General features: G+C 34.2%; 1 long non-coding RNA gene across 3 annotated transcripts in view; it reads left to right on the top strand.

Moving 5' to 3' along the window:
- The window catches only part of LOC141545305 (uncharacterized), a 156674-nt gene that overhangs the window by 114687 nt on the left and 15152 nt on the right, over positions 1-26835 (top strand). For 2 of the 3 annotated variants that reach the window (XR_012482981.1, XR_012482987.1), the window contains one exon: positions 3562-3665. The exons of the other annotated variant lie outside the window; for it this stretch is intronic. This is a non-coding gene — a long non-coding RNA (uncharacterized LOC141545305). The remainder of the gene's footprint in view (positions 1-3561; positions 3666-26835) is intronic. 3 annotated transcript variants of the gene reach the window in all.

Genomic DNA, 26835 nt, shown 5'->3' on the forward strand with positions numbered 1-26835 from the left:
GAGAGCCATGAATGACAGCCAGCCTAAAGCAGCAAAATGCCACTAAAGGATACAGAAGGTTCCTTAGTGTCAGTGCCTCAAATGTACCCTTACACTTGTGCCCTCTTCAAGTATTCCCTGAGCAAGTATGTTAACTGCACTTATGTTCTCTACCACCAGTGGTATGGTAATTTGTGAAAGAATGTACTGCATGTTTTTGTAGAGATTTATAATTAAATATTAATTAAATTTTTTTTTTTGCTTTGTACTAATGTGTCCTTGGGAAAATGACACTAATGTGTCATTGGGAACAAAGTAAACAACAGCTTATAAACTATTTATTGGTCTGAATGAGTTCTGTTCCACAAAGTGCTTAATATCTGGAGTAGCTTGTGGAAATTATCATGGGAAAGGAAGGGGATACATATTTACATTAGTGCCTCCTGGGTTCCAAGTATTGTGCTATGATTTTTTTTTTTACAAATATTTTATGTTCACAATGATGCTGTGAAATAGGTGCTGCTATTATCCCCATTTTGGAGCTTAAGAAAGAAGCAGACAGAGATTAAGTGACTTGTACAGAGCCACACATTTAGGAAGTATCTGAGGCCAGGCTTAAAATCTTGTCTTTCTGACTCCAGGCCCAATATTTTATCCAATGGGCCAGTTGGCTGCCTTCATGTGAGTGGGATTCCAGATGCCATAATTAGAAAAGGGGCTCAGAATTACAGGGATGGCCTAAGTGGCTCTTCTGGTACTGAATAGTACTAAGGGACTAGAGAGAGTCTTTATTTCAGTTCTAGCACACAAAAAAATAGGTACCAACTAGTTCAATTCTGTCACAGATAAAAGAGCACAGAGCATCTAGTACAAAACAGTGCAATCTTTTATTAAATATTGAACCAGAATCTGTTCTCTTCCTCTAAGCTGATTTCTGACAGTACCCTATCATCAAATCTTCTTTCAGCCCCAGAAATAGTATTCATCCTAAGTTAGTCTAATACCCAGTGGTTGAGATTTATGGACCCATATTTTCAGAGTTATTGTATTTTTACTAGTTCTGCCAAAAAGCTAAATATTTAGAAATCAGAGAACATACCCTACTGCCAAGTTATAGCCATTTAAATGAAAGTCCTATTTGGGGTCTGATACATTAGACAGCATTCCTTAAAAGATCAAATACAAACTTCATGTGTTATTTTTAGGGCTGAGTGTTTAGAATACTGTACTCCTCCCTTACCCTGCCCCTAACTCCTTACCCCATGTTTTGAGACTAGAATCAGCAAAACTTCTCCATGGATACCTTAATATATCTAGGGTTCTAATGATTCTTCCCCACCTCCTTTCTGATCTAACATAGAATCCTCCAGTCCTCCCTTTATACAATAGGAAAACTCTTTCTCTTGATCTTAGTTATAAAAGTGGGTCACCATGGTGCTAGCTTTTCCATTTCTGGGGATTTTTAATATCTTCCATATTCTTTCCTGGTAGTTTTATTTCCAAAGGAAATGAAAGAAAGGGATAGAATGCCCTTTTGGTACATGAAGAACACCATAGCCCGCTATCCTTTACCTTCGGAAACAATCAAAGAAGCAAGCCAGAGACTGGGACAAAGAACTGACAGCACCCTGTCCCAGAAAAACCTAGGAATAGCTGATTAGCTCCCTCATTCTAACAGAGCTGTTTAGGGATGTCCCCAATCAACCTCTCCACTTTGTTCCAACATCCCCCCACAGTGATGTCTATTTAGGGTCTCTGTTCTCTCCCCTCAGCCTCCCCCACCCTCAAACCCCACCTTAGGATCCCAGAGAAGGTTTTCTATTAGTGATGAATGCTGGAACACAGGTGAAAAAAGCACAAATTGGTTTTGCAAGCAGTGAGTGACTGGCTTTCTCGATACAGCTGCTTTCTTCATTAGAAACTAAAAATAGCCCTGATCATAGCAAGCTGGTTTCACTTTAAGTTTTCTGCCACATCCATTTGTATATTCCATTCAGGGTTTCTGTGTGTCTATGACACTGTGATACTATTTCAGACTTAAAGTACATTGAAGAAAATGCTTGTTTCCTCCCCCCCCTCCATGTTCACTCCAGATGTCCCATAATGTCCAATAGTGTTTTATGTTTGGGGAACTCACGGGAGTCTTTTTGGCATTCTTAATCCATTCCCATCTGCTCCCCTGATTTCTGGAAAAATAAACATTATCCAAATTGCTAGCAAAAATTCACAATTAATAATTTCTCAAGAAAACATGTGTGACTTTCTATGAAGAACTCATGAAATCTCGAGTCCAGTTATCTCTTCTAAAGGATGCATACTACTTACTAGATTCTTTTCTTGGTTTTGTCTGAAAAGAGAAAAGTTCCCTTAGGTTAACTAACTGTTTTTGGACCTTCTGGGAAAGGCAGATTTCTTGTGTGGATCTAACTCTAGTGAAGGAAACCAATATACAGTATCTTATACTACAATTTCCCTTGATAGTTCTTCCCCAGGGATATTGCATTTGGATTTGTAAACTGGTGATATAATATCAGAGCAAATTAAGTATTCAGCTCTTCTGTGGGGGGTGGAACCACTCTGCCCATTTTCCATGATAATCTTCCTTGAGTTTGAGAGACAGGATATGTATGGCATTTTCCTCTTTCCATCCTGGGAAGGGTTGGTAAAATGAAAGTGGAGTTGAAGAAATGAATATATTAAGCAGTATGCTTTTATGAAAGATATATGAGGAATTTTAATTAAAATGAAGAAAATCAATGTGGTAGAAAGGAAAAACCCAGGTTGAAAAATCTACTGTAATACCTGTTAATGGTGGGATAACAAGCAAATCATTTCACTTTTTGGTGCTTTCAGCAGCATTCCCAAGGTGCATTATTTGCATTCTTTAGGGGCTTTTTCATACTAAGAGTTTCCTAACATCAAAAATTAGAAAACTAAAACATAAAATGAAGCTTCTTGATGGATGGGGAAGAGCCTTAAGTGGAAATGACTAGGATAAAAACAAAGACAACATTAAAACAGAAAAAATTAAGCTACTTGTAAGAAAAAAAAAAAAAAAAGTTTAATTCAATCATGGTTCATATACCACCAGAATGGAAAAGCTTGTTTTAATGGCTTTGTAGAACTGAAAATGCTGAAGATGTGAGCTAATGTTGCTATGGGAACTTTTGCATTTCTCAATTATGGTACTTTTATTTTAAATCTGCAATCGGAGTCTCATATTAGCATTCTTTTTTTTCCCCCTTTTCTTTCTTTTTCTTTTTTTTTCTTTTTTTTTCTTTCAGTTGCTAACTATTCTTTTAAAAAAGGATAAAAGGAGAAAACTACATATCATATCAGTGTTTTTATTAAGTTTATAGTCTAAGAAGTGGGTGGTTGGTGATCTTTTCTCCATTCTTTACATGGTGACCCTACAAGCACCATACCTGAAAATGATCTCATTTTAAAACATGACTAACAGTTCACAGGTTTGGAGCTTTGATTAATTTTTTCCCTTCAAAATTATAGGCATTTTGTTTTTTTCTTCAGGGTCAAAGTGAATTAGTAGTCCAGAACTGGTGAGAATATTCCTCTATTTTATAGATTTGATCCATGGAACCCTTACCAAAACTCAAGGACAAGTTGCCAAAGATATCTTCCTGCTTTGACCTAACAGGATACATGTCACAACATACCATGCCAACTTTGTAAGTACAAAATCATTTGAAGTAGAGTTCAGGAAATCATTGCTTAACTGAAATTCCAAAAGGATGAGTTTCTATTTAATCCTGGTGATCAATCCTGTTTAACTAGTGGGCAAACATCTGTCACAAATCCCCTCCTCCCCCTCTCCTTGTTCTTCAATAAATGCATCTGTGATAGGGGGATAAAATTAGAGCGAGGTGCCGAGAAATAAATGCTGCTCTACAGCAGAGCCAGAAGGAGTCTCAGAAGCCGTGTTTCCCAAACAGTGGATTCCCATGATTTGGTTTGTTGAGAAGAGTCTCGAGTTGTGTCAGAGCAAACTAGTGAACTTGAGTCCCAACTTAAATCCTGTTCCTTCTTTGTTTTTGTTCCTTTCTAATTTTCTCTCCCTCTTTCTCTCTTTCTACCTCCTCTGTTTTCAGTCTCCATTATTAGAATTAAACATTGACTTCTCTAGCCTTTTCACTTTCCAGATGCAAAAATAACCCTGAGGTAGGGAGAAGATTATAAAAAATATGAAATGGGGGGAAATGGGGCTGGGAAAAGGTAACCAGTAGTTGGGAAAGGAGTTGGGATAGGGTTTAGAGCAAGAGGTTCATTGTTAGCACTTTTCTCAACAATCAGTAAGCATTTATTAAATTCTTACTATATATGCCAAGCATTGTACTAAATGCTGGGAAAAAAAGAGGCAAAAGAAAGCCTCTGTCCTCAAATAACTTACAATTGAATATGATCATTAATATAAATCCATTAAGTATTAGCTGGATGGTTAGAAGCAAGTTACCATCTTCCACACTCCTCCCCAGCCCTTGTAGCAGAAATGTCCTGGCTAGCTGGATGAACTTTGATAAATTGAAAATGTTTCTGGAGCTAAACTGTAAAATTAGAAGTTACCTAAAATCCCTCCAGGTATTAATATGCTATAATTTTATATTATCTCCCTACTCTATGTGAAAATGACAATGGCAAATCAAGCCCTTTTGAATATTTTATTATAAAATCACTCTAAATTCAGAGTCATATTACTCTAACCTAAAACTGTAATGCGGTTCATGGAGGGAAAAAAAAAAAAAAAAAAAAAAAAAAAAACACAACCAAAACTCTTTAATGCAGAGTTTTAAAAAAGAAAAAAAAAAAAAAAATATCGCCCACTTCTGCACTTCCTGCTTTTGGCAGAGACTAGAAGTGGAAATCTGAAAACACTGTGAGACAGTCTGTTCTCATGGTATTTCTAGCTGAGAACAGGAAGGAGGGGAAATCTCATAAGAGTGAGAGAGCCTGTTTTTCAGTGATTAGCTGGCCAAAGAAGTTTCACTGGGCAACCAAACTCAACAGTACCTTTAAAAGTGTTGTAATTCTTTGCCTCTTTGGTCAATATAGAGAATTCTGTCGTTACCACCTATAAACATTTAAAGCATGTCTGTTTTGTGCAAGGCCTTGTTGTAGGTGCATGTATACACATGTATGAGGCATGGTCCCTGACATCAAGAAGCATATGCTTTAGCTGGATGGAGGAGATACGTGCTATTGAGAAAATAATTATAATACAAGACAGCATCTAGAGAGTGCCAAATGAGTGGAATACGTGATCCAGGAGTTCAAAGGTGGGATTCTTAATCCGCTACTGAGAGAGCTCATTTTCTGAGTAATGTGAAGGGAAAGAACAAATTCAGACTCATAGTGGAATGAGAGTGAATTTGAAGTCTAACCATATGAATTGATTACTCTTGATTACTCTTTAAAACCCATGTGACCTTAGGCAAATCACTTCCATCCTCCAGGGTTCCATTTCCAAATTTGCAAAATGAGGGAGTTAAACTAACTGATCTCTAAGGATGCTTTCAGCTCTAGATCCTGATTTCAAAATGCATGGGACCCATAGGCACCAAGAATTTTTTTTTTTTGGTAGGAGAATCTTTCTTCACAGTTATTACATTATTTAAAACTAAATTCTGGTTTTCTTTTGAAAAGATCTTTGAATAAATGAAACTGAATATGCTAGGTAATTTATCGTTCTATGATTTAATTTAAATCTAGTTTTAACATTTTAGTGTAACATTAAAATGTAAAAAATAAGTCATTAACTTTTTTATTTTTAAACTATACTAAGTATTTAAAAAGTCTTAATAAAGTTATCACAAAATACAAAAGTTTAATCAATTGCAAATTGGATGAAGTAATATTTCAACATTTAAAGGCCACATAAAGGTGGCCTTTCTATCAACCTAGATGACAGATCCTTAACAATTCATAGAAATTAAGTGTAGCCTACTTTAACCTTTTTGACAGAGTCTTGGTAGGCCAATTGGTTTCAGCAAGCCCTCCAGAATACTTCTAAAACCTGCTCTATTCTAATTCAAAAGCTCACATTCTCTCAAAGGACCAGATTAATTGGTATGATAACATAATCAAAGTTAAACTTGATTTATTTAATGATGTAATCCAAGAGGTACAAAGAAATCTCCATTGCAACAAAAATCTGGGTAATCCTTGTATTTGTTACAGGTTCTGTTTTTGGAAAAAATCACTGTAAATCGATATGATACATACATGTCTTTTATTTCCCTATAGAAGCAATGATAAAACAGAATAACATTTTTAAAGTAGTTAATTAAACTAGGAGCAGCTAGGTGGCACAGTAGAGAGAGCACCAGTCCTGAAGTCAGGAGGACATGAATTCAAATTTGATCCCAGACACTTAACACTTCTTTAACTGTGTAACCCTAGGCAAGTCACTTAACCCCAATTGCCTCAGGGAAAAAAAAAAGTTAATTAAACTACAAATTATGTACTCATGCATTGCCTAAAGCTTTCTAAACAATATATATATATATATAACACATTTTAAAAGGAAAAATAATAGATCACATTAAATAAATTTAATAACATAATAGAAATCAAAGCTTATTATACAATTTTTATCTTTATTTTTATGTTTAAGATATTACTTAATGCTTTAAAAAAATCTTTGTTTTCTTGAACTGTCATACCTGCTTTACTTTATATTTTACTGTTACATGAGACATATCTACCTCTAAAAATGCAGGAAACAACTTTTACTTGTTTCAAATTTTCTTGACCTTTGAGCTTTTACTAAGTTGTAGCTGCATAGTGTCCAAAATTCTCAAAACTTTGTCTTGACCGATGACAAAACTAAGAACACATAATATTTCTGAGTTTGAGTTTGATCCTGAATCTATAAGTTTAAAATTCTAACCATTTTAGTCATAAACCATAAATATTGCTGTCAAAACAGTATGTTATAAATGATGTTGAAACACTGTACTTCTTTTTACTATCCATTTTAAGGACTGATGGTAAGGTATAACTATAAAGTAATGATCTTGAAGGTCCCTTCCCTAAAACACATTATGGAATTTATGTGGTCAAATAAATATTCCTTTTCCAAAATAATTTTATTTTTTATTATATTTTTAATATACAAAACATATGCATGGGTAATTTTTCAACATTGATCCTTGCAAAAACTTCTGTTTTAACTTTTCCCCTCCTTCCCTCCACCCCCTCCCCTAGGTGAAAGATAGTCCCATATATGTTAAAAATGTTAAAGTATATATTAAATACAATATCTGTATACATATTTATAGAATTATCTTGTTGCACAAGAAAGATCAGATTTAGAAAAAGGTAAAAATAACCTGAGAAGAAAAAACAAAAATTCAAGCAAACAATAACAGAAAGAGTGGAAATGTTATGTTATGGTCCTTACTACCCAGTGTTCTTTCTCTGGGTGTAGCTGGTTTTGTTCATTACATATAAATTGGAACTGATTGGGGTCCTCTCATTGTTGAATAGAGCCACTTCCATCAGAATTGATAATCATGTAGTATTGTTGTTGATGTATAATGATCTCCTGGTTCTGCTCATTTCACTTAGCATTAGTTCATGTAAGTCTCTCCAAGCCTCTCTGTATTCATCCTGCTGGTCATTTCTTTTAGAACAATGATATTCCATAACATTCATATGCCACAATTTATTCAGCTATTCTCCAACTGATGGGCATCCCTTCAATTTTCAGTTTCTAGCCACTACGAGAAAAGGCTGCCACAAACATTTTTGCACATATGGGTCCCTTCCCCTTCTTGAATATCTCTTTGGGATATAAGCCCAGTAGTAACACTGTTGCATCAAAGGGTATGCACAGTTGATAATTTTTTGAATATAGTTACAAATTGCTCTCCAGAATGGTTAGATCCATTCACAACTCCACCAACAATGCATCAGTGTCCCAGTTTTCCCACATCCGCTCCAACATTCATCATTTCTTTTCCTGTCATCTTAGCCAATCTGAAAGGTGTGTAGTGGTATCTCAGAGTGTCTTAATTTGCATTTCTCTGATCAATAATGATTTGGAAAACCATTTCATATGACTAGAAATAGTTTCAATTTCTTCATCTGAAAATTGTTCATATCCTTTGACCATTTATCAATTGGAGAATAGCTTGATTTCTTATACATTAGAGTCAATTCTCTCTATATTTTAAAGCTGAGGCCTTTATCAGAATCTTTAGTTGTAAAAATGTTTTCCTGGTTTATTGCTTCCCTTTTAATCCTGTCCTCATTAGTTTTATTTGTACAAAAGCTTTTTAACTTAATATAATTGAAATTTTCTATTTTGTGATCAATAATGATATCTAGTTCTTCTTTGGTCACAAATTCCTTCCTCTTCCACAGGTCTGAGAGTTAAACTATCCTATACTCTTCTACTTTATTTATAATCTCATTCTTTATGCCTAAATCATGAACCCATTTTGATCTTATTTTGGTGTATAGTGTTAAGTATGGGTCAATGCCTAGTTTGTGCCTCACTAATTTCCAATTTTCCCAACAATTTTTGTCAAATAATGAATTCTTATCCCAAAAGTCTTTGGGTTTGTCAAACACAAGATTACTATAGTTATTGATTATTTTGTCCTGTGAACCTAACCTATTCCAGTGATCAACTAGTCTATTTCTTAGCCAATTCCAATTGATTTTGGTGATTACTGCTTTATAATATAGTTTTAGATCAGGTATAGCTAGGCCACCTTTATTTGATTTTTTCTTCATTAATTCCCTTGAAAACCTTTTGTTCTTCCACATGAATTTTGTTATTTTTTCTAGGTCATTAAACTAATTTCTTATGAGTCTGATTGGTATAGCACTAAACAAATAGATTAGTTTAGGTAGTATTGTCATCTTTATTATATTCACTCAACTATCTAGGAGCACTTAATATTTTTCCAATTGTTTAGATCCGACTTTATTTATGTGGAAAGTGTTTAGTAGTTTTGCTCATATAGTTCTTGACTTTCCCTTGGTAGATAGATTCCCAAATATTTTATACTATCAATAGTTATTTTAAATAGAATTTCTCTTTATATCTCTTGTTATTGGATTTATGCTGCTGCATAAAAATTCTGATGATTTATGTGAATTTATTTTGTATCATGCAACTTTGCTAAAGTTGTGGATTATTTCTAGTAGCTTTTTAGTAGAATCTCTGGGGTTTTCTAAGTATACCATCATATCATCTGCAAAGAGTGATAATTTGGTTTCCTTTCTACCTACTTTAATTCCTTTAATTTCTTTTTCATCTCTTATTGCTGAAGCTAGCATTTCTAATAAAATATTGAATAGTAATGGTGAAAGTGAGCAACCTTGTTTCACTCCTGATTTTATTGGCAATGGTTCCTGTTTATCTCCATTACATATGATGCTTACTGATGGTTTAGATAGATACTACTGATTATTTTAAGGAAGAGTCCATTTATTCTGATACTCTCTAGTGTTTTTAATAGGAATGGGTGTTGGATGTTATCAAATGGTTTTTCTGCATCTATTGAGATGATCATATGGTTTTTGTTAATTTGGTTATTGATATAGCCAATTATGTTAATTGTTTTCCTAATATCGAACCAGCTCTGCATTCCTGGTATAAATCCTACTTGGTCATGGTGTATTATCCTGCAGATGATTTTCTGTGATCTTTTTGCTAAGATTTTATTTAAGATTTTTGCATTGATATTCATTTGGGAGATTGGTCTATAATTTTCTTTCTGTTTTCAATCTACCTGGTTTAGGTATGAGTACTATATCTGTGTCATAAAAGGAATTTGAAAGGACTCCTTCATTCCCTATTTTTTTCAAATAGTTTATATAGTGTTGGAGTTCATTGTTCTTTAAATGTTTGGTAGAATTTGCATGTAAATCCATCTGGTCCTAGGGATTTTTTTATTTGTTTGTTTTTAGGGAGTTGATTAATAGCTTGCTCTATTTCTTTTTCTAGAATGGGACTATTTAACCAATATTCTTCTTCCTCTGTTAATCTGGGCAACCTATATTTTGAAGGTATTCATCCATTTCATTTAAATTATTGAATTTATTGGCATAAAGTTGGGCAAAGTAAGTCTTAATTATTGCTCTAATTTCCTCTTCATGAATGGAGATTTCTCCACTTTCATTCTTAAGACTAACAATTTGATTTTCCTCTTCCTCTTTTCTTTTTCTAATCAAATTTGCTAAGGGTTTATCTATTTTTTTTTTTTTTTTATGAAACCAACCCTTAGTTTTATTTATTAATTCAATAGTTTTGTTTGTTTGTTTGTTTGTTTTTTACTTTTAATTTTATTGATCTCTCCTTTTCTTTTTAGAATTACAAGTTTAGTGTTTGATGGGGGGGGTTTAATTTGCTCTTTTTCTAGCTTTTTTAATTGTAGGACTAATTCATTGATTTCGTCTTTCTCTATTTTATGCAAGTAAGCCTCCAGAGCTGCACCCCACATATTTTGGTATGACATCTCATTATGTCATTCTCTTGGGTGTACTCTTTATGTATACCCATAACAGAAATACAGCTCTCAAGAGTTCTTTTTACCTTTTTATTCTTCTCTTGAGCCCTATATTTGAAGGTCAAACTTTTTGTTTAGCTCTGCTTTTTTTCATCAGGAATAAATGGAATTCACCTATTTCATTGAATGTCCACTTTCTTCCCTGGAAAAAATGCTCAGTTTGGCTGGGTAAGTTATTCTTGGCTGCATGCCAAGTTCTTTTGTTTTTCAGAATATCAGATTCCAGGCTCTTCAATCCTTTAATGTGGACGCTGCTAGATCCTGAGTGATCCTTATTGTGGCTCCTTGGTATTTGAATTTGTTTTTTTTTTTTGGCTGCTTGTAGTATTTTTATCTTAGTCTGATAGTTCTATAATTTAGCCACAATATTTCTTGGAGTTTTGATTTTGGGATCTCTTTCAGTAGGTGATTAAATTCTTTCAATGTCTATTTTGCCTTCTGTTTCTAGGAAGTTCTCTTTGATGATTTCCTGAAAAATGGTGTCTAGACTCTTTTTTTCAGTCATGATTTTCAGGGAGTCCAATAATCTCTCTAGATCTATTTTACAAGTTTGTTGTTTTCCTACGTAGGTATTTAACATTTTTTCTTTTTTTTTCTTTTTTTTTTTTTTTTTTTGGTTTTGCTTGACTGATTCTTGGTGTCTCCTTGAGTCATTCATTACCATTTGTTCAAGTCTGATTTTTACTGAATTATTTTCTTCATTTACTTTTTTATTTCTTTTTGTATTTGTCCAGTTGAGTTTTTAAATGAGTTGTCCCCCTCCCCCCCCGTGGAATTTTTTTCCATTTTGCCAATTTTTTTTAAAGAATTATTTTCTTTTTTCAATTCACAAATTCTGTTTTCCTTGGAATTGTTTACCTTTTCCAATTCACAAGTTCTGTTTTCCTGGTAGTTGTTTATCTTTTCCAATTCGTAAATTCTGTTTTTCAGGGAGCTGATTTCTTTATTCACTCTATCTTTTAGTGAGTAACTTAATTTATGCTAACCCTTTTGCAAAGCTTTCCTTTACTTTCCCCATTTTTCTTCTAGCTCTCTTTTAAGATCTTTCTATGAAGCCTTGTGTGATGGGGATCAGGTCATATCCACCCTTGGATCTAGAGACAAACTGTTTTTAGTCTCCTCAGGGTTTGAAGTCTGTTCTCTTTATGTATAGAAGCTATCAATAGTTAGAGTACACTTTGCTTTTTACTCATTTTGAAAAGAAAATAAATAAAAAACCCCCAAAAACTATGGTGTGCTTATTGGGGACAGTGGGCTATTTCCAAGCTGCCTCTACACACAACAGGAAGTGGCAGTGAAAGGGCAGTGGGACAGCACCCACTGGCTGCACAGGGATTAGCAGTTGTGCTGAAATCAGTAGCAGTGGAATGGTGGATACTATGACTGTGCTGGGACCAACTACTGCAGCTGTGCTTTGATCACACTGAGTCACTCTGGTGCTGGGTGGATGTGGCCATGTTTCCTGAGAGAGAATCTAACATTTTGGGGTTATAATCTTTACCCCCTTTGTTTATAGCTTCTCTGCTGATCTACTGGCTTGCTGCCAGGGCAAAGTAGCTCACACTATGGTAGAGTTCTCCCTGCAGATTTTCCACCAGCAGAGACCACACCCCGGCCCTCTCCAGTCTGCTCAGTGTGAGCTGTTTCCCGTGCTCTCACTGCCAACTTGCCTGAAGCTGCACCTGGCCTAGCCCCATTCCATCCTGCCTGCACGCAAAAACAAATCTTTTCTGGTGAATTTCAAGATCATCTTTGGTTGGTAATGTGTTGTACTTCCAATATTCGTGGGTTTTGACAGTCAAGCACTAATTCTGAGGCTGAATTTCATTAAAATAGATTGAGGGAAAGGAGAGTTTAGGAAGATGCTTGTGTCCTCTCCACCATCTTGACTCCACCCCCTCTAAAATAACTTAAAAATAATTTTCAGTCAGAACTGATATGTGAATATCCCTACCAAAGCAAAATTTTTCATAAAACTGGTGGCAAGTCAAGGCTATTAGTGAGAAAAAGAGTGAAGATTTACCTATTTATTTGTTTGTTTATTTAAAATTTTTATATCAATGTTTATTAGGGATATTGATCTATACTTTTCCTACTCCCCCTAAAGTTTAGGTATCAAGACCATATTTGTATAATAAGAGTTTTGTAAGATGTCTTCTTTTCTTTTTCTTGTATGCAGTTCATAAAATATTCTAATTAATTATTCCTTGAGTTTGATAGAATTAACTTATTTTTATTTATTTATTTTGACCTTAGTAATATTTTATTTTCCCCATTACATGTAAAAACAATTTTTAATAGATAGAATTCACTGAGGTTTCAGGTCTTCTTTTTTACCTTTGGGATTTATGCCTTTAGTTTCTTTTTTTCTATGCTGACTTATTTAAATTCTTTATGTCTACTTCTGTTAATGTGTACTATGTATAAATATATATAGTATATATCCATACATATATTCATGTATGTTTATTTAAGCTATTGGCTTGATTGGTATGTAATTGGGCAAAACAGTTTCTAGTAATTTCATTCATTCTTCATTTCTTATGAATTCTCTTTTACTCTTTTATTTTTGATTCTTGTAATTTGGCTTTCCTCCTTTTTCTTCAATTTGATTTGTAGTTTTTCTTCAAAAAAGCTTACAGTTGTATTTATCAACTCAAGGCTTTCAATATTTTTTTTGAATTTTAATCATTTTCTTTTATTTTCAGAAAAATAAAAAACCCCGTAAAAATCCAGAAAAAAAATAGCTCATATACTAGGGAGCTAAAGTTGAGATGACATAAGACTTGGCAGTCATTACTAAAAGAAAAGCAGAGTCTGGGATATAATATACCAAAAGGTAAATTAAAAAAGTCTACAAATAAGAATAAAGTAAGTGAAAATAATTATACTTCAAACTTCATTCTGCATTTACCAGTTCTTTCTGGATATCAATAGCATTAACTTTGTTAGTTTTCTGTATTTGTTTGGGATCATTGTGTTGTTGAGACAAGCTAAGTCAGTCATGGTTGATCATCATACAATGCTGCTGACATAAGCCCATTAGAAACACTGCTAGATCAAAGAATATGCGAAGTTTGGTAGCCCTTTGGGCTTAGTTCCAAATTGCTCTCCAGAATGGTTGAATCAGTTCACAGCTCCACTAACAATGTATTAGTGTCTGAGTTTTCCCATGTCCCTTCCAACATTGGTTATTATCTTTTCCTGTCATCTTAGCCAATCTGAGAGTTGTCCTAATTTTCATTTCTCTGATCAGTAGTGATTTAAAGCACCTTTTCATATTAGTGTCTTTTTATTAAACTGTTTATTCACCTTCCAAATTTTTCCTCTAGAAGAGAGGTTCTTCATCTCTTTTTTATAACATGAAGTTCTTTGGTAGTCTGGTGAAATCTATGAAGGTTGTTTTTAAGTGCATAAAATAAAATGTATAGTATTGCAAAGCAAACAATTACATTGAAAGTGGTTATCAAAATATTTTATTAAAATAAATTTAAGAATCCTAGATTAGTAATACTTGCTATAGAACTCTCATTTATTTTCTTGTTCCTAGAGCTCTTATTTGACTTTAAATCTAATTTTAAAACTCTTACTTCATTTCTTCCAAGAATTTTGGCCAAGTTGTATTTTTGTTTGAAACTTAGCTTGTAGGGGCAGAGCCAAGATGGTGGAGAAAATACACGCAGATTTCTAAGCTCCTTTCTTCCCTCAATACCAACTAGTCAAATCAGCCTCAAAAATAAAGCTGGACTGATAAAAACCACAAGGATTAGAAGCACAATATACCAGCCAAAGAGATTCTGGAATTTCAACAGAAAAATTCAGTTCTGAGGGGAGGAAAAAAAAAAGATCAGCACAGACAGTGTTGGATTGGGGCTAGCACACTGTGCCAAATGGGCTGGGGAGAACTCTGGGATCAGAGAAGCCACTGAGATAGAGGAATCTGGTATAGGCTGATAGCTCTATTCTGCTTATAAATAGCAGATCAGAAGTGAAATCAAAGCCATGTTAAAGCAATAGCCAGAAAATATAATCAACCCAAACTGGAAGCGACCATACAGATCTCAGCACAGCTGTGCAGCCTCCTCCTGCTGTCCAGGGCTTTTCCTTGGGGCAGTTATGAACCTGAACAGTGGGGGAAACAGCTTGGAGCAGCCTCTAATCTACATAGTGCAGGGCTCAGCCTGAGGCAGTGGAATTCTCCCTGTAGTGAAACCCCAGCAGCAGCAGAACTCACATAACAGTGGAACCTTTGCAGCAGGGACAGTGCTTTCTGGGCAGACACTTCCAGTTTGAGCTCAGGGTCTTTTCACATTAGCTGCTAATATCCATGGCCCTACAGGAGGCTTTGGCTGGGGTTTGTGACGCTTTTAGTGTTCAGCCTCTAGTCTCAGGACAGTCTCTAGGCCACACAGTGAGGGTCCTTCACAGGGCACTCCTTGCAACACAGCTGTGCTAACCATCTCTAAGTCACTTCCGGGAGGAGGGGAACTCTCTCCCAGAGCTCTCTCTTAGTCCAGACATAGGATAGCGGCAACCTATCCCTGTCTGGGAGGAAGCTAATAAATGTCCTACCCAAAGGGTAGACCCCACACAGAGTGTTAACAATGAGTAAGAAACTGAAGAGAATAGATTGACACCTTCTATTCAGAAAAAGAACAGGTATCCAATCCCAAGGAGGCTAACAGCAGACAGTCTCCAGATAACACCCTAAAGGGGAATGATACCTGCCCCCCATCATATAACTCTCTCCTAGAAGAGACTATTAAAAAAGTTAAGAGAGTTTGAAGAAAAATGGGGAAAGGAAAGAGAAGCTATGATAGAGAATAACAATGTCCTGAAATTTGAGTTGGAAAAAATAAAGAATTCACAGGAGGTTCAAGGAAACAAAATCTGTGAATTAGAAAAGGTTAAAAAATCACAGGAAAGTAGGATGTCTGAATTGGAAAAGATAAAAAATTCCCAAGAAAGTAGGATTTGTGATTTGGAAAAAGAAAATAAATCACTAAAAAAAAAAAATAAAATTAGTGAAATGGAAAAAAATTTCAACAGAGCAAAATAATTCATTTAAAAACTCAATTGGACATAATTGTACATATACAAAAAGAACTAAAAAATGTGAATGAAGAAAATAACTCATTAAAAATCAGGACTGAATAAATAGAAATGAATGATTCATTGAGAAACCAAGCATCAGTCAAATAAAACAAAAAATATGAAAAGCTAGAGAATAAAGTCAAATACTTACTGGGAAAATCTATAGACCTGGAAAATAGATCTAGGAGAGATAATCTGAGGATCATTGGACTTCCTGAAAATTATGAAGAAAAAAGAACCTAGATTCTATTTTACAGGAAATCATCAAAGAGAACTGTCCAGAGATAATAGAAACAGAAGGGAAAATAGGTGTTGAAAGAATTCATCAAACACCTTCTGAAAAAGACCCTAAAAAAAGAACTCCAAGGAATATTGTGGCTAAGCTGCAGAACTATTAAACAAAGGAAAAAATATTGCAAGCAGCTAGGAAAAAACAATTCAAATATCAAGGTGTTACAATAAGGGTCACTCAAGATCTGGCTGCCTCCACATTAAAGGATTGAAGGGCCTGGAACCTGATATTCCGAAAAGGCAAAAGAACTAGGACTGCAAACAAAAATAAACTACCAAGCCAAGTTTAGCATTTTCTTCTATGGAAGAAGATGGACATTTAATGAAACAGAGGAATTCCATTTGTTTCTAAGAAAAAAACCAGACTTAAACAAAAAATTTGATCTACACCCACAAGACACAACAGAAGATGAAAAAGGTAAAAAGAACTCTTGAAAACTGTATCTTTGTTGTGGATATACAGAAAGTCCACATGGATAATTTGATTTTACTGATGTAACTTAAAAAAGGGGGGAAGTAGAAAAGGGAAGGGGATAGTATCAGAAAAAGGGAAAGGAGAGATAAAAAGAGGGAAACTACATCCCAGGAAGAGGCATAGAAAATTTACCACATCTGAGGGAATTTAGAGAGGGGGAGAAAGATTGTGTGAATCTTACTCTCATCAGAGTAGGCTCAAAGAGGAAATAATTGGCATATTTGTTTTTCAGAGAATTCTCTCTCACCTCATTATAAGGGGGGAGAGGAAAAAGGAAAAGAAAAAGAGGAATAAGGGAAGGGTACAAGAAAGGGGAAGGGACTTATAAGGAGGGGGAAGGGATACTAAAAAAGGAGGGCTGCATGACACAAGTGGGGCCCATAAATTCAATACTGGGGAAGGGGTTCAGGGGGGACAAGGGGAAAAAAAAGCATAATCAGGGGATAATATAATGGCAGTAAATACAGAGTCATTTTAACTGTAAATGTGAATATAATGAACTCTTCCATTAAACAGAGGCGGATAGCAGACTGGATCAAAAGTCAGAACCCTACAATATGTTGTTTACAGGAAACATATTTAAAGCAGGGAGATACATACAGAGTAAAGGTAAAAGGTTGGAGCAGAATCTATTATGCTTCAGGTAAAACAAAAAAAGCAGGGGTAGCCATCCTTATCTCAGTTCAAGCAAAAGCAGAAATTGATCTAATTAAAAGAGATAAGGAAGGAAACTATATCCTGCTAAAAGGTGACATAGACAATGAAGCCATATCAATATTAAACATATATGCACCAAGTGGTATGGCATCTAACTTCCTAAAGGAGAAGTTAAGAGAATTGCAAGAAGAAATAGACAGCAAAACTATAATAGTAGGAGATCTCAACTTTGTACTCTCAGAATAAGAAAGAAATTAAAGAGGTAAATAGATCATTAGAAAAACTAGGTATGATAGATCTTTGGAGAAAACTGAATGGTGATAGAAAGGAGTATACTTTCTTCTCAGCAGTTCATGGAACCTATACAAAAATTGATCATATATTGGGACATAAAGATCTCAAATTAAATGCAGGAAGGCAGAAATAGAAAAGGCCTTCTTCTCAGATCACAATGCAATAAAAACTACATTCAACAAGAAGTTAGGGGTAAATAGACCAAAAAGTAATTGGAAACTAAATAATCTCATCTTAAAGAATGACTGGGTGAAACAGCAAATTATAGAAACAATTAATAATTTCACCCAAGATAATGACAATGATCAGACATCATACCAAAATCTATGGGATGCAGCTAAAGCAGTAATAAGGGGAAAATTTATATCTTTAGAGGCTTATTTGAACAAAATAGAGAAAGAGAAGATTAATGAATTGGACCTGCAACTTTCAGACCTGTGGAGGAGGAAGGAATTTATGACCAAAGGAGAACTAGAGATCATTATTGATCATAAAATAGAAGATTTTGATTACATCAAATTAAAAAGCTTTTGTACAAACAAAACTAATGCAAACAAGATTAGAAGGGAAGTAACAAATTGGGAAAATATTTTTACAATTAAAGGTTCTGATAAAGGCCTCATTTCCAAAATATATAGAGAACTGACTCTAATTTATAAGAAATCAAACCATTCTCCAATTGATAAATGGTCAAAGGATATGAACAGACAATTTTCAGATGATGAAATTGAAACTATATCCACTCATATGAAAGAGTATTCCAAATTACTACTGATCAGAGAAATGCAAATTAAGACAACTCTGAGATACCACTACACACCTGTCAGATTGGCTAAGATGTCAGGAAAAGATAATGATGAATGTTGGAGGGGATATGGGAAAACTGGGACACTGATGCATTTTTGGTGGAGTTGTGAAAGAATCAAGCCATTCTGAAGAGCAATTTGGAACCATGCCCCAAAAGTTATCAAAGTGTGCATACCCTTTGATCCAGCAGTGCTACTACTGGGCCTATATCCCAAAGAAATACTAAAGAAGGGAAAGGGACCTGTATGTGCCAAAATGTTTGTGGCAGCTCTTTTCGTAGTGGCTAGAAACTGGAAAATGAATGGATGTCCATCAATTGGAGAATGGTTGGATAAATTATGGTATATGACCGTTATGGAATATTATTGCTTTGTAAGAAATGAACAGTGGGATAAATACAGAGAACTGATGCTGAGTGAAATGAGCAGAACCAGGAGATCACTATAACTTTAACAACAATACTGTATGAAGACATATTCTGAGTGAAGTGGATATCTTCAAAATAAAGAAGATAGAATTCACTTCCAGTTGATCAATGATGGACAGAAACAACTACACCCAGAGAAAGAACACTGGGAATTGAATGTAAACTGTTTGCACTACTGTCTTTCTACCCAGATTACTTATACCTTCATATTCAAATTCTTACTGTGCAACAAGAAAATTGGATTTACACACATAACTATATCTACATATCTAGGTTATACTGTAACACATTTAATATGTATGGGATTGCCTGTCATCTAGGGGAGGGAGTAGAGGGAGGGAGGGGAAAATTTGGAAAAATTATAATTATAAAATTAATTTTAAAAAAAGAAACTTAGCTTGTAGACATGAAGGAATTCTCTTCTTCTAGGTTTGTGTTTTGGACATCCTTGAATCTCTCTCTATATATATTTTTATCATTAGTTTCTATATAGTCTATTCATTTTTCCAACCTTAGTTCCTGAATCAGGACTCTATGTCAGGTCCAGGTTTTGTAAACAAATTTGGAAGGCTTGATGGTCCTTGTTAGGTTCTGGTCTATATTATTTGGGATTCTGTCACTTTTTTCTTTAGCTATTGAATATTGTACTCTTCATTGACTTTAGACTAATGAGCTGCAAACTTTCAGTGCCCTAACTGGTCTCAAATGGGGCATGATCTGATCACTATCTTCCTGAGTTTTGCAGGCTCTTGACCCTGTTTGAAGTATGAATAAGGCATCTCTGGTATCTCCCTCTTTTGGAATCCCAATAGATAGTTTCTGGTCCTTGCCCTTATCACCATCCTAGAAATCTTTTCTGGATCAGACTGATAGATCTACAGGCTCTCCTGGTCTATTTTCCCTTTCTTGGTACAATGCTGCAGCCTCCAATACAAACTCATGAAAAGATAGCTTTGTTGCTGGAGGCACACTGATTACCACTTTTAGCTTGTGGTTTATAGACTCAGATTCTAATCCTGAATTTCCATGTGTTGAGAAGATGCTGCATTGGCTTTCTTGGCTGAAGTCCTTCTCAGGATCCACAGATCTCTGCCTGTCTCTTCATGCCAATCTGGCCTAGAAACTGATAGCCACTTCAGTTTATTCTTGCTTTACTTGATCACCATTCTTTCTGGAGCTCTTCCTCAATATTTGCTGGGATGGGCTGCATGCTTCTTCTCACTGTGCCATCTTTGTCTTTTTCAGCTGTTAATACTTTTAGTGATGTTTTCTTGGATTCTTTCCCAATCTAACCCCAAAGAAGGAAAAAAAAGATGTAATAATCTGACCTTTGAGGAAACTCTTTTGATTTCCCGGGATGAAGAAAGTTCATAATGATAATTTTACATAGTGTTTATAATATGTATTAGCATTGTTATTTGTAAAGTTGCCAAATCCCTTCTTACCCATCTCCCTTAGCACTTTCTTCTAGGAATGGAGACCAGAGGGAGTTTAGGCTGTTTCATGATTTAGTTAAGTAGTATTTGAATGAATTTGATCTTATAACTATCATAATAACTTGCTCTTACTGATATACTCTGTAGTAGAAGGTATTAAAGTAAAAAAAAATTACACACACACACAAATCTTTCTAGACACAAAAACTCATGAACAACTCTTCCATTCTCACCTCTATACAATGTGTATGTGCACATGTGCACATATGATATAAAGGAAGAAAATCCAAGGTAAATATCATTGTTATTAAATCTCCCATTCATCTGTGCTCCTTCCAGGTACCCACTTAGTATTCACACAAAATAATGTATGGTTCAAAACTGATTTTCTAACCAGACTGTCACTCATATGCATCACCTTTTTCCATTTACCAGCTAACTGCCTGCTTTCCTGGATCTCTTAAATAAGGATATGAAATTGGAATCAATCACTTCCTTCCAGTTCTTCTGTTATTAGTGAACAGCTGCACTGCATGTCTCTCCCTCCCTAGCCCCACAGTAACTCAATCTCCTGACATTGTTCATATGAGTGTATAATAAAACAGCTTTCTTGTTATTAATTCACATCAGTTGACATTTTGCCATATATAATGTTTCCTCCACATCAACATATAAGCAATGGTATAAAAGTATCTGACATATTTTAAAAATAATTTTTGTCTAACTTAATGTGTTGTAGCTTTAAATACATTTAAGTTTCTCACATTGATTAGTAAGCCAAATTTTAATGTGGCATACACACTATACATGCTTATAGTAAAATAAATCAATTGTTTCAAACAAACAGGCTAGAAGATATGTATACTAAAAACACATAGAATCATCAGCCATTTCAGGTATCTGAAGTTGCATTTGAACTCAGGCCTTTCTGACTTCAGGCCCAGCATCCTTTTGACTCTGCAATCATAATAATAGCGAATATTTATAAAGCACTTAAAAGTATATAAATTACATCATTTTTATCCTCACAATAATCATGGGAGATAAGTGCAGACAGAAGATAAATGATTTGCCCAGGGTTGTATAATTAAGAAGTATCTGAGGCAGCATCTGGATCCAGGTTCAGACTTCTATCTCCTGCAGCACCTAGCTGCCTTTTATTTGGTTCCATGAAAACAGGGAATTATGCTGTGACTTTTCCGATTTAGTTGAAACTTCCAGTCTGGAAGATTTAAAAAGAATATAGTAGAGAGCTGAATCCTTTGTACCCATAACACTTTTTTTTGTTTTTGTCTAGAGTACTTATTACATAATATTGTTCTATAAAGAACTTAGCAAACTCTCAAATGCTATGTAAATATAAGCTCATATTATAGGATTTTAAAAAAAATTATCTATGAATGTGGCATATCCCCCACCACACTATGAACACCAACATAGATGGTTATTGTGCCTTGTTCAAATACTGTTTCTCCTAAAATCTAACATGGTGGAATATATACAGTGAATGCAACTAATAGTTATTGTTATATGGTTCTATACAGGATTCTTCTCTATGACAAATCCAAATGTTCTATACAAGTCAACTATCTTGTACTAAGATCCGATTGCAAACACCTAATTATTGTCCCAGTGCATACTTTATTTTTCTTCTATTTTTTCATTTTTTGGTTTTGTTTTACTGATTCTTGATGTCTCACTTCCATTTGTTCAATTCTAATTTTTAATTAATTATTTTGTACAGTAATTTTTTTTTTACCTCTTTTTTCATTTGGCCAATTGAACTTTTAAATGAGTTGTTTTGTTCATTGGATTTTTTTTTCCATTTCACCAATTCTGTTTTTTAGGGAGTTGTTCTCGTGTCCTTTTCACCAATTCTGTTTTTCAAGGAGTTTTCTTTTCTATTTCTCCAAATCTATTTTTAAGAAGCAATTTTCTTCAGATAATTTCTGTGTTTCCTTTTCTAAAGCTCCCAATTCATTTCCCCCTTTTTCTTCTGACTCTTTTTTAAAGATCCTTTTTGAATTCTTCCAGGAGCCTTTAAGTTGGAGAGCAACTTGTATCACCCTTTGAGGTCTCATCTGGAGGTTTGCCTGAGTATCCTCAGAGTTTGAGGTCTGTTCTTCTCTGTCTCTATAATAATTAAGCTATTGTCAGAGCTCTATTTGCTTTTTTTGCTCATTTTGAAAGGTTGAGATCTGCTCTAAGGCAAAGCTGGGATTGTCTCAAGCAGCTATTCACTGCCCTGGGGCCAATGCTGCTGGCTTCCTTCTTGTGCTAGATGGGTGTAACTAAGTCCTGCTTCTTATGTTGGGATTTAGGGGCTTACTATTTGCCTTCTAAAGTTGTGTTTGGGTTCTTACAGCTAGTCTACTGATCCACTGGCTTCTGAAACAGGACAGAGCAACAAATTCTACTGTATCAAAATACTAAGAGACTCCCAGTACATTACTCTAGTGTGCAGAGTCCTCTCTGCTCTGGGCTACTCCTGCTCAATTGAGACAGACCTTTTCTGAAGTTCTTTCAATTTATTTTCTGCTAGAAATTCATTATAGTCCAAATATTCATGGGATCTATCACTCCAAAACCTATTCAGAGGCTTGATTTGGTATTGATTCTGAGGGAAGCCAGGGAAGAGCTCAGAAAAAGACCTGTCTACTCTCTGCCATCTTGGTCCCACCTTCTGTGCCTTCTTTATTTAAACATATTCTGTCTTGCTCTCTTAGTCCCTAGCTCCATGGTATTTAGAAATTGGAAAAAAAAACTTAGGAAATATTTTCTCAAGGACCTTCATTTTGCACATAAAGGAACGATTTCCAGAGAAAAGAGGTGACTTATTCAAGATAACAGAGCTAGAAATGAGCAGATCTGGGGTTGAAAATTGAGTATCCTTACTTCATTTTGGTGGCTATAATATTGAAGAAAGAGTCTTCAAATCAGTCAGATGATCTGGGTTGAAGTCTTAGATCTCACTGTTACTTTGCATATAAGACTTTTGACAAGTTACCTAACAACCAATTAAAGCCAATACTTCCTCAGCTATAATATAGGGGTAATTATACTTGTAGAATGTGCTTCACAGGGACAGTCTAAGGAAAACGTCTAAGTGATAAACATATACATATATATACATACAAATATACATAAATTTACATATATATGCATACACACATCTATCTATCTATCTATCTATCTATCTATATACACACACAAACATACATTCACATATCTACATACACACATTGCAAAAATACTCATAGATACCCTGGACAACACCCATATATTTGAATTATACATTATTTTCATAGTCATAGAAGACTATATAGATATACATATGCAGATTATGTATAGATACACACATATATGCTTATTAACCACATGACCTAGTCACTTAATCTTTATCTGACTCAGTTTCCTCATCTGAAAAATGGAAACAATAATAATAGTACCTACCACCCAGGGTTGTTATGATGATAAAAAGTTAGAATATTTGTAAAGTACTTTATAAACCATAAGGCACTATATAAATGCTAGCTATTGTTTTAAACTATATGTATAAATGTGAAAGCTCATCAATATCAAAATATATATTATGATTAAGGGGAATTGAAGATCCAGTTTGGCAAGGTTGAGAAAAGGAAGAAACAGATATAGTTTTTGTTCTGTTCTTCCCCTATCTCTTACAATGTGACATCTCTTCTAAGGACAGAGCATTTAGATCATATTTGTAAATACCATCTTAATTCCATTTTATATTGTTATTTATTTGATTAATTTATACAGAATACATATAATTATCCTTTCAAGAAAAGGAAATGTTAGATTGCTTAAATCTTTAGGAAAGGAGCCATGTCTGCTACTTCATACCCTTACCCAGAATCTCACTGGAAATACCAGGACATATTAAGAAAGATTCAAGGCTTGTTGGTGGAATTATGTGTTGGTCCTATTATTCTGGAGACAAATTTTAAACAGTCTATTAAACTGAGCATACTCTTTGATTTAACAATATCATTATTAAGTTTTTAATCCTAAAAAGATAAAACAAAAGGGGAGATTAAATGACCTATTTGTACAAAAAATATTCATAGCAGCTCTTTTTGTTGTGGCAAAGAATTAGAAATTGAGGAGATACTCAGTAGTTGGAGAATGGATGAACAAACTGTGGCATGATTTTGATGAAATATTTTTGTGCTGTAAGAAAATATGAGCAGGAAGACCAAAAAAACCTGGGAAGACTTAGCCTTAAATTTCAACTATTTTTAAAAAATCTAATCATGTCAGGAGTTATTCTTCTGAGAAGCCCTATCAACCTAAGTAGAACATTTTTTAGATTTTCAGATACAGTTGCAGAGAGATTTCAACATGATTATAGCTAGTAATAGTCAATGAGTGACACAAAGGATTACCCTTATAATCAGAAAAATCTGAGCTCCAAAGTGTTGAATATTCTCTAGGAGGTACTCTATCTATTAGTTATGTCTGACAACTGAGACACCTTCAAGAGTTGGTCAAAGAACATGTAGAGATTCCAGCCTCTAGACTATGAACTCTTTACTGTAGGAAGCAGAAAACTTGGTCATACCACCCTTTGCCTAGTTTACCTAAAAGTGGGATTTCATATGTAATATTATGCAATCAATTAAGATTATAATTCTGAGGATGTGCTTACATTTTATAATTGATTTATATTATAATTCAGGGAATGTTACTACATTTACATAATGTGACAGTATATTATCAACTTTACAACATAAATTCATATCACTCTGGGCTTCAATGACCACAATGAGCATTTTATGTGTATATATTAAATTGGAGTTGCAAAATTAGTCAGACATTTTTCAATAGGAGCATTTAGTGTAATCCAGTAAACATTTATTGGCATCTACTATGTGATGGGCTAGGAAAGATACTGAGTTTAGATGAGATGTGGAGTCTATCCTCCTATAGTTTATAGCTTGCAAAAATGCTCCTCATAGGAACTGCATGTAGACTCCAGAGTGCTAAGGAAACCAGATTAAAATATTATCAGGAAACATTTAACAAAATAAATAAAAAAGAACACAACATAGGTAATGCTAATTTATAGTTTTTTAAGTCAATATATAGTCTACAGGATCCAATTTCATTTGAGTTTGACATCACTGGTACAGAGGATTAAACTAAGGATAACCTTATTTCGAGTCCTTTCTCTGAGAGGATACAGGTTGTGTTATCCAGGTTAAGTCACTTATCCTCTCAGTTCCCCACAAAACTCTCTAATGTGATAAGTTGCAGAAGCCTATCTGCCTTGCTAAAATGAGCTTCCTTACAGAAAATTTCCTATACCAATGAAATCACATCTGGTCTCATTCTTTATACCACCCCCAAATTATATACAAACATATATAAAATATATTATAAATGTTATATGAACAGTATAAATAGATTATAGATATAGAATTAATTTACACTTCTCTAACTCTTCATTAGCCATAGATAGACAATGCTGGTCTGTGGCACAATTTTTGGTGGCTATACAAGAACTAAAGATTTTATAGCAGAAAAAAAAAATCAAAAGATTATTTTTTTTTGTATTGGGATGCAATAGCTTGAATAACTATTACACTTAGGCATAATAATGTTGAAATATTTTCATTTAAAATTCTACAAGTTTATCATATAAGGCAGCCTGCTGATTTAGCAAGTAGAATACTAGACTTGTCAGGATGACAATCTGAATCTAAATCCCATTTTAAAGATACTTAGAGAGCACTGTGGACCTGGGCAAATCACTTGATCTTAATTTTCACATCTGTAAAATGAGATTAATAATGGCACAGAGCTACAAGGTTGTAGTAAAAAATCAAACAAGTTAAAATATGTAAAGTGCATCATAAATCTTAAGGCATTATATAAATGCTACCTATTATTGCTTTTGTAATGTTTATATTATTAAGGGAATAAGACACCATAGATAGAGAAGAGGGCTTCTATCACAATATCCTGAGTTGAAATCTGCTTTTGTTTCTTACAAAATATGTGAATTTGGGCAAACTGCTAAACTTCTGTGGGTACCTATTTATCTATTATGCCTCAAGTATAGAAGGTTTCAATCTTCCTTACCATACCAGGAACTCCGTATGGTAATGGAATCACAGAATTTTCAAGAATTGTATATCATTTAGCACTGGAGTAATTTAAAACTGTTAAGGGGTGTCAGGTCAGTTTTTCATTAAGAAAAGAGGATTTTTGTTGGAAAGATTTACATGAACTGATGTAAAGAGAGCAGAACCAGAACAGTGTACATAATAACAGCAATATTGAATGATCAGCAATTGTGAATGACTTAGCTATTCTGAGCATTATAAATAATCTAAGAGAATTCCAAAGGATTTATGATGAAAAATGCTATCTGTCTCCAAAGAAAGAACTGATGGAGTCTGAATAGTGACTGAAACATACTATTTTTTATTTTCATTTTCTTTCTTTTTTTTAGTTTAAGTTTTCTACCATAAAATGACTAACATGGAAATATGTTTTGCATGATAGTACATATAAAATCTACATCAGATTGCTTACTGTTTCAGGGAGGTGGAAAGAGGAGAGAGAGAATTTTTAAAAAATAAAAAAAAACTTAGAAGTTTTAAAAAAGAATGTTAAAATTGTTTTAACATAAAATTGAAAGAAAATATTATTTAAAGTAGTTTTTTAAAAACTCAAATACCATATAAATATGAAAATGTGAGTTTAAAAAAGATCAGAAAGTTTTTGAGTACCAGGGAAAATTAGGATGTTCAACTTTCTGGGTATATCAATATTATTTATATTAGGTTCTTATTCTACAAAACTATCTTG

This window comes from Sminthopsis crassicaudata, chromosome 1 (assembly GCF_048593235.1).
Source record: "Sminthopsis crassicaudata isolate SCR6 chromosome 1, ASM4859323v1, whole genome shotgun sequence".
In the NCBI taxonomy this organism is placed as follows: domain Eukaryota; kingdom Metazoa; phylum Chordata; class Mammalia; order Dasyuromorphia; family Dasyuridae; genus Sminthopsis; species Sminthopsis crassicaudata.